Raw genomic sequence first — 9,412 nt, 5'->3', positions numbered from 1 at the left:
GCCAAGGGGCTCGCTATCCTTCCCTCCCCCCCCCCCCCCCCCCCGTTCCCCCTCCCCTCCCCCACCCGGCAATGCCGGGTACTTCTGCTAGTATATATATATATATAGTTACGGATCTGGGGGACGGCACTCCAGTTAGCAAGGGGGGGGGGGGGGGTTAATCCCCTTGTCCTGTTAAGCTGGCCGTCCGACCGGTCCTGGTACTTGTAACGCTCTTTTGCGGGGTGGGATTGATCAGGGTTATTGGTCCAGGTATTATCCCGAATACCTTTATCAATCCCTCCGCAAAACAGGGAGACAAGTACCGCTCGAACCACGGACAAGATGGTATTTGCCGAGCGGTTTAGCAATCCGCGGTTCGAGCCGTTACCAATTGACTAAACCCGATTAAAAGCGGTTCGGCCAAAATCGCGCCACAGGTACTCAATTGACAGAAATCATGAAAGCGATCGGACGAGAATGAAACCAAAGAATAAGGAGGAACAGGTATTTATTAACTATTTACACAAAACCAAAGAAAGAGAAGGAACGAAAGTAATTTACAGGGCGAAGAAGAAGAAGATACACAGGCAGTTCTTAACTATTATACAAGCTTAACCTATCCCCAGGACAATACAGACAGAACGAACTCACTTACACGAATGGGAAATTGCAGGCAGGAATCACTGGAGGAGGAGGTGGCCCAGGTGGGACAACAAGGCTGGAAGGTTCGGCAGGGTACAGCAAGGTCCGCTCCAGCTCCACGCTCCGGGCTGGAAGCGAGCAGCCGGCGGCTCCACGTATTCGGTTTCACACGGCAGGGGCTGTTTGAAGCAGCGTGTCAGAGCTCCGCGCAGCTTCGTCTCTCTCTCCGCCTTCTTGGTTCCAACTCTCTTCCAACTCCACTCAACTTCTCGGTTCGGCTGGATCACTCCTCTCCCTCTCGTGCCTTCTCACCGACTCTCCTTCCAAATCCAACTGGTAAAAAGGCTTCGCTTCGCGCTTATATTGGTGTCGGCAGTATCAAGCCGCGGGCTGCGAGGGCACGCCTACCAGTTCGCTCACCGCGGTGCTGGTTGGTGGTTAGGGCTGGCTGACTCCACCTTCGATGACGAGTTGATGCCACGCCCGTGATTTGGTGGCTCCTCCCCCCTTCTTCTCCGAGATAGAGCACATGGGCAATGGCGTCTTGCGGGATAGAAAACCATTCGTACTGCTTTTGTAGAAAACCAAAGGGACCTATCTTATTTGATTAATGCAACGTAGAGTCAAACTATTGGAAACACAGCCTTACCTGAAACACATAACAATGAAATAACTATGAAGAGGGCCTATGGTTCGCTACGTGTTGCGATGTGGACTAACTAGGGGACGACCTTTGACCTTTACAAGAAATGGAGGTATTTACACAAATAATTATTTACAAAGGGGTATATTTACAACACTTTACACAGTGCAGGGTTCTCAAAACCCCAACTATATATATATATATATATTATATATATATAATATATATATATATATATATAAATATATAAAATATATAAATATATATATATATATATATATATATATATATATATATATGTATATATATATATATATATATATGTATATATATTATATATATATATATATATATATATATATATATATATATATATATATATATAAAGATCTATATAATTATAAAATAGAAATCTTGCGTGTTTGTATGTAACATTCGATCGGTCCGGGGGCGTGGCTTACCCCTTTGAGAGAGTAGTAATATCCACCATTTTATTAACTCGCATAGCTTTGAGGCGTTTTGTAGGCCCGTGGTGTCTTGCTCTCTCTCTCAGTTTTATTTCAAATCAAATTCGATATATCATTTCGTTTTTCACAGTCGCTAACATAGTTTTAGACTCGGTTGAAAAAAAACGGGAAGAAAATCTGATGAAAGTTTCCGTTTATAGAACAAAATGAATTCTGAAAGGCTTGTATCTTCAAGGCCATTTAGTCTGTTTCACGCCTTTATCTTCAATCTAAGTCGCCATCTGATTTCATTTTTATCGATGGTTTTAGACTCGGTAAAAGAAATAATTGAGAACATTCACGCACACACGGGAAATTGCAGAGATATATTTTAAAAATCGCGCCACGTTGATATACGAAAATACACCGCCTAAAATAACAGGCATACAGTATATATCTTCGTCATTTCATTCAACATTATTACCCGGAAGTAAAATATGTTTCAGGAAATTACCGAGAGATATTTCTTCGATTTTTTTTATTATTTATATGCGCATACACTTTAAATAGGTTTATTTGAAATCTTTAATTTTCACAATGTAATTTATTTGTCATTTGATGATCGGCAAAACCATAGCACAAACACAATACTATTTGCAGGAAAAATGTCGTATCAACCCTCCGACGGCGCTACGGACGCGGACAACGAATCACACCTCATGTCTATGGATGCAAATAGCAACATCCGCACGAATCAGTCATCAATGATTTTCATTGACGCGCCTGGAGGCACAGGGAAGACGTTTCTTATTAACCTGATTCTCTCTAAAGTGAGAGCGAGTGGAGAAGTTGCCCTTGCGGTGGCCTCATCTGCTGGCATAGCTGCTACCCTCATGCCTGGTGGAAGAACAGCGCACTCAAGGTTCCAAATCCCTCTGACACCGAGGGAAGATGGCGTATGCAACATCGATAAAAATTCCACTATCGCAGACCTCTTTCGAAGTACAAAACCCATCGTGTGGGATGAGTGTCCTATGATCAGGAGAGAGAGTTTCGAGGCTGTGGATCGCACGTTGCGTGATGTATGTGACAAAGACGAGCCTTTTGGAGGGATCTTGACGATATGCTGTGGTGATTTCCGTCAACGTGATCGGAGATAAGGGCCGAAATCACGTGTCACAGGTAAGTGATTTAGAACGCTGGAGAAGTGAGCCTTATGGCTTGCTGGCCCAAATAATCTCCCTGATGATGTCCAGCGTTCGGTTTAGTTCTATTCTCATATCTATTCAAACTGACATTGACCCAACGGGTCATGGGTCGTCTAGGGGTAGCATCATCATCATCATTGGCTGAGGGGTCACATCATTGGCTGAGGGGTCACATCATTGGCTGAGGGGTCACATCATTGGCTGAGGGGTCACATCATTGACTGCGGGGTGGCATCATTGGCTGAGGGGTCTTCTCCTCACTGCTCATTACTAAAAACTGCTCTTCTATGTGAGGATTGATAAATAAAAGCAATTAGAACCAGTAAATTTAGTTTTATATGGCATTTTGCCCCTCTATTAGAAAGTGTGAGAAAATTATATATCTTCACCATAGGTTGACCTTTGACCCCCACTGTAACCATGGTAACCCCTTAATTATATATTAAATAACATTGACCCAACGGGTCATGGGTCGTCTAGGGGTAGCATCATCATCATCATTGGCTGAGGGGTGGCATCATTGGCTGAGGGGCGGCATCATTGGATGCGGGCTGGCATCATTGGATGCGGGGTGGCATCATTGGCTGAGGGGCGACATCATTGGCTGAGGGGCGACATCATTGGCTGAGGGGCGACATCATTGGCTGAGGGGCGACATCATTGGCTGAGGGGCAACATCATTGGCTGAGGGGCGGCATCATTGGCTGAGGGGCGACATCATTGGCTGAGGTGTAGCATCATTGGCTGAGGGGCGACATCATTGGCTGAGGTGTAGCATCATTGGCTGAGGGGCGACATCATTGGCTGAGGTGTAGCATCATTGGCTGAGGACATCATTGGCTGAGGTGTAGCATCATTGGCTGAGGGGCGACATCATTGGCTGAGGGGCGACATCATTGGCTGAGGGGTGACATCATTGGCTGAGGTGTAGCATCATTGGCTGAGGGGCGACATCATTGGCTGAGGGGCGACATCATTGGCTGAGGTGTAGCATCATTGGCTGAGGGGCGACATCATTGGCTGAGGTGTAGCATCATTGGCTGAGGGGCGACATCATTGGCTGAGGTGTAGCATCATTGGCTGAGGGGTAGCATCATTCGCTGAGGGGTAGCATCATTGGCTGAGGGGCGACATCATTGGCTGAGGGGTAGCATCATTGGCTGAGGGGCGACATCATTGGCTGAGGGGTAGCATCATTGGCTGAGGGGTAGCATCATTGGCTGAGGGATAGCATCATTGGCTGAGGTGTAGCATCATTGGCTGAGGGGTAGCATAATTGGTTGAGGTGTAGCATTATTGGCTGAGGGGTAGCATCATTGGCTGAGGGGCGACATCATTGGCTGAGGGGTAGCATCATTGGCTGAGGGGTAACATCATTGGCTGAGGGGTAACATCATTGGCTGAGGGGTCACATCATTGGCTGAGGGGTGGCATCATTGGCTGAGGGGTAGCATCATTGGCTGAGGGGTAACATCATTGGCTGAGGGGTAGCATCATTGGCTGAGGGGTCACATCATTGGCTGAGGGGTAGCATCATTGGCTGAGGGGTGGCATCATTGGCTGAGGTGTAGCATCATTGGCTGAGGGGTCACATCATTGGCTGAGGGGTGGCATCATTGGCTGAGGTGTAGCATCATTGGCTGAGGGGTAACATCATTGGCTGAGGGGTCACATCATTGGCTGAGGGGTGGCATCATTGGCTGAGGGGTAGCATCATTGGCTGAGGGGTAACATCATTGGCTGAGGGGTAGCATCATTGGCTGAGGGGTCACATCATTGGCTGAGGGGTAGCATCATTGGCTGAGGGGTGGCATCATTGGCTGAGGGGTAGCATCATTGGCTGAGGGGTAACATCATTGGCTGAGGGGTCACATCATTGGCTGAGGGGTGGCATCATTGGCTGAGGGGTAGCATCATTGGCTGAGGGGTAACATCATTGGCTGAGGGGTAGCATCATTGGCTGAGGGGTCACATCATTGGCTGAGGGGTAGCATCATTGGCTGAGAAGTAGCATCATTGGCTGAGGTGTAGCATCATTGGCTGAGGGGCGACATCATTGGCTGAGGTGTAGCATCATTGGCTGAGGGGCGACATCATTGGCTGAGGTGTAGCATCATTGGCTGAGGGGTAGCATCATTGGCTGAGGGGTAGCATCATTGGCTGAGGGGTAGCATCATTGGCTGAGGGGTAGCATCATTGGCTGAGGGGCGACATCATTGGCTGAGGGGTAGCATCATTGGCTGAGGGGCGACATCATTGGCTGAGGGGTAGCATCATTGGCTGAGGGGTAGCATCATTGGCTGTGATTAACCAGTCGCCATGCTCCCTGAATAAGAGAGTCAGACGTGGTGCCCGGGGACAGAGTTCGCTGTCTAAACATGTTAAGATTAGTTAAACTAAGGGTGACACCGTCACAATTTCGGTCTTCGAGGCCGGCCGATAGGCACAGTGTGACCGGAAGGGACGAGGTTCTCCTGACCACGTGGCCCTTGACTTGGTTTGTCCGCACAATGTGGGCGCTTTCAGGATGAACTTTAGCCGGGGAGCGTTTGGGCGCCCCGGTCTGATACTGCCGCCCACGCGCAGAACAACTTGTGAGTGCACGTGGGTCCCGGCGGTCCCACTGGCCTAGCGCTACCATGTTTAGACAGCGAACTCCGTCCCCGGGCACCACGTCTGACTCTCTTATTCAGGGAGCATGGCGACGTGGGCACGGTAGGACACCCGCGGAGCCCCGGCGGACCGGGGACGCGCGAGCCTACGCGTTAGCGTGCTACGGCGGAATCAACGGCTTCGGCCATGGCCGAGCCAATACTCGGCCCGGTCGCCCGGAAATGAACTGGTTCGACGCCCGCGCTAGAGAGGTCGCGGGCGACTGAGATGTATTAACAAATTAGTTAATTAATTTGAGACGTCCGATTTCTAGTGTTTGGAAATTTGGAAGAGCTTGACCCTAGCCTTTCCCTTGCGAGGGCAAGGAGGAACTTAACACTTGACACTTAAGCTTAGTTTGAAGTACACCCTGCCAGCGCTCCCGGTGGGACGGCAGGGCAACCAGAAGGGACGAGGTTCTCCTGACCACGTGGCCCTCGATCTGGGAAGCGAGAGGCGTTCCATTAGTGGACGCGCCCCTCACGCCCGACTTTTGGGCGGCCCCGGCAGGCCGTTTGTTTTGACGTTCCGTGACAGGCCCCGCACCCCCACCTCCGGGCCGACCGGAATGAATCCCGGTGTCCCGATCCGAACCTTCAGAGCGGGCCGGCTGGGGAGTGCCAAGCACCCCGTACCTGCACTTTCCGTCCCTGCGGTCCCAAATACCGGAACCACCCGAATACCACTTTATTCGACAAAATGAGGTGCGGCCTACAGCCTTAGAAAACCAACCCTAAATAAGTCAATACCTCCAACGAGAGGGTGGTGGGAGGGTGATGGCAGGGTGATGGCAGGGTGATGGGAGGGTGATGGGAGGGTGATGGCAGGTTGATGGGGGAGGGTGATGGGGGAGGGTGATGGGGCAGGGTGATGAGAGGGTGATGGGAGGGTGATGGGAGGGTGCAATAATCCAGTGCAATAATCGAAAACCGATTCAAAATGGCCCCTCGCTACGATTTTCCACGATCACATTTTATTTTCACCACTTCAAATCGACCGAATTTCACCAAATAAGATACCACATTCGATGCACTGATGTCATTTTTACGGCAAAAGTGAAAACACATTTTAATTTGGAAATAAAACGAAAGCGTGCACAATGGACCCATTCGTGCCGCGTGACGTGGTGACGTCATCGCGCTTTCATCTTAAAAGACATTTGATATAAGATAATATTTTGATATAAGCCTTAGAAAACCAACCCTATAGAAGTCATCTAGAAGGAGGGCTTGATTAAAGGCACTTTTGTCAATTATTGCCTTTTGCTTTCAAAAACACAATTTGCATCAATGTAAATACTTTGTTGTACTGTACTTGTGTAGTTCCATGATCATATGTGTATGTTTGTTTGTTAATTAATTGCAATTATAAAAGAACTTGCATCAATGTACTGTACAGCTATATATACACGTACAAATATTTTTCTAATACGTAAGGACTAAGGATGGGTCTCAAAAGTGTGTTTAAGAGTGTAGAAAGAGTTCATAAGAGCGTGGGAAAGGTTTATAAGAGTATGGGGGGTTTATAATGGCTTAAAATATATAAAAATAATAAAATAAATATATGGTTTCTACTTCGCGGATTTTCACCTATCGCGGGGGGTTCTGGAACGTAACCCCCGTGATAAACAAGGGATGACAGTATATATATATATATATATATATATATATATGTATATATATATATATATATATATATATATATATTGTTGTGGAAATGAGAATTGCGTTTTTTTATTGTTGTAAAAATAACTGGAGGAAGGAGGGTGATGTGTATAAAGGTCAAAGGGCGTCCCTTAGTTAGGTCATATATACACAAAGAATTAAGTTAAGCACCCCTACACAAAGAATTAAGTTAAGCACCCCCTAATATATATTCTTTGTGTATATGTATATGTATTTGTGCGAAGATGGTCCCTCCAATAGCCAATCTGGATGAATTGGAACGTGCATTACATCGGGAATGGAACAACCTGCCACAGCAACGCATACGACGGCTTACAGGGTCTATGAGACGTAGGGTTGAGTCAGTGATCCGATCACGTGGGTCCTACACACGTTATTGACGCAAAGATCGCTAGAGGTCTTCTCAGAACAATGACTGTACGTTAGAAAACATAAACGTCATCCACACTGTCCGTGATGGACCTATAGCTCCATACTTAAATTGAGGTGAAAATATGCCTAAAATTCCCAAAAAATTTCACCTTAAATTATTCAGAATAAAATATTGAAAACGGCATGATTGTTATGTTTTTATGTGACCATAATATCACTTCTCCAGAAAATATAGCAATATCATGGGTATATTACACTGTTTTGACGACAACAAACTTGTAATGTGCGAGGTTGTAAAAAAACGGGGGGGGTGCTTAACTTAATTCTTTGTGTATACAATCACGTTAGCCAATCATAGATTTCCTCCTTGTTGGTAGTTATCTCCTTATTCTATGTAGGTTAAGGCCTTGTCTTCCATTAATTTAACACTCCATTGCACCGAATTCAAATAGAGTAGATTCCCTTTCATTCCCATTCCAAAAGCCTTTATTACCAACTGCATTTGCCTCCATTGAGCACGCGGTCGGCTCGGAGAAGAAAGGCGTGTCTCCACCTCGTCATAGAGGGGAGGAGTGAGCCAGCCCTTGCTGACCAACCCAGAACGAGGGGTTTGGCTTTGAGAGGGCGTGGGGAGAACCGTCGAGTAGGTTCGCGAAGGTTGAAGGGCGTGGCCTATATAACCCGCGAGAGACGCCCCCACCTAAGAGAGAGACGCGCAAGAGATGAGTCCAGATGAGCTACGGAGATGAGCACAGAGGATGAGCGCTTAAAAAGCACGCGACGCACCTGAGACGAGCTGCTTTAAAGATGTCCCAAAGATGTCCCATGTCCCATGTCTCTCCGGTCGGTGTTGTCCGGGACTGCAACTGCCCTCTTTCCTGAATGGATTTTGTGCAATGTTGGCTCTGCCCAAGTGAGTTCAACTGCGCAGGGCACACAGTATGCCATCCAGGCTTTGCAAAATTGAAGTCTTCCGTCAAGCCGGAAAACATGAGGGGGGTAGTGTGTGGCGCCGACACTACTCCTGCTTTGTCGGGAGGTGGAGAGGCAATGCCCTCGGAGGAAGTGGCGCTTTGAAGGGAGTCGTACCAAATGGCCTAGTCCGGGCAGTGTCGAGGCAGAGTTGGTAGGGTTCGCGTTTGCAAATCTTGAATCTAGGGACGTGAGGGATGTCCCATGAGCTTTAAACCACCACAGCTTTGAGCTTAGACGGCAGTTTTCGACCGTGGCCGCGAAGGAATGGCGGCTGCTGAACGTGCTGATCGAGAAGGGGGCGGCGGCTGCTCACTCCCGGCCCGACCGTGCTCCGGTTCCAGTTGGACCTTCCCCTCCTTCCAGCCAATCGTTCCTGCCTTCATTCCCCATTCGTGTGAGTCTGTCTTTTGTTTGTTCTGTCCTGGGTTAAGTAAGACTGCATAGGTAAGCTAAGGTGCACTGTGTCCGCTTCTTCTTCTTCTGTTTTTATTTTATTATTCTTCCTCCTCCTTGGTTGCTTTCAATTGTGTAAATAGTAAATAAATCATATTTGTATTTCTTACCCTTTGCCTTTCTTTCCTCTACATCCGTCGTTGTTGTCTTTTCCCTCATTGGACACCTGTGGTACGATTTTGGCCAACGTTTCAGGATCGGGTTAGTCTTGGTAACAGTTCGTGCTGCGGTTGCTAAACACCGCTCGGCAATCAAGTAACATCTGTCCACGGTACGAACGGGGCTGTGCACCGGCCTTTCCGGAGGTCGCAGTGCAGCTTCAGGGACCACGTCGGTCAGTCACAAACGAGGGGA

At 47.8% G+C, this 9,412-nt stretch overlaps 1 protein-coding gene across 4 annotated transcripts in view; it reads right to left on the bottom strand.

Moving 5' to 3' along the window:
• Positions 1–9,412, bottom strand: part of LOC137427412 (ubiquitin carboxyl-terminal hydrolase 8) — a 171,873-nt gene that overhangs the window by 81,572 nt on the left and 80,889 nt on the right. The window lies entirely within an intron of this gene.

Source organism: Myxine glutinosa, chromosome 2 (assembly GCF_964187855.1).
Source record: "Myxine glutinosa chromosome 2, kmMyxGlut1.1, whole genome shotgun sequence".
In the NCBI taxonomy this organism is placed as follows: domain Eukaryota; kingdom Metazoa; phylum Chordata; class Myxini; order Myxiniformes; family Myxinidae; genus Myxine; species Myxine glutinosa.
This window is presented reverse-complemented; position numbering and strand designations above follow the sequence as displayed.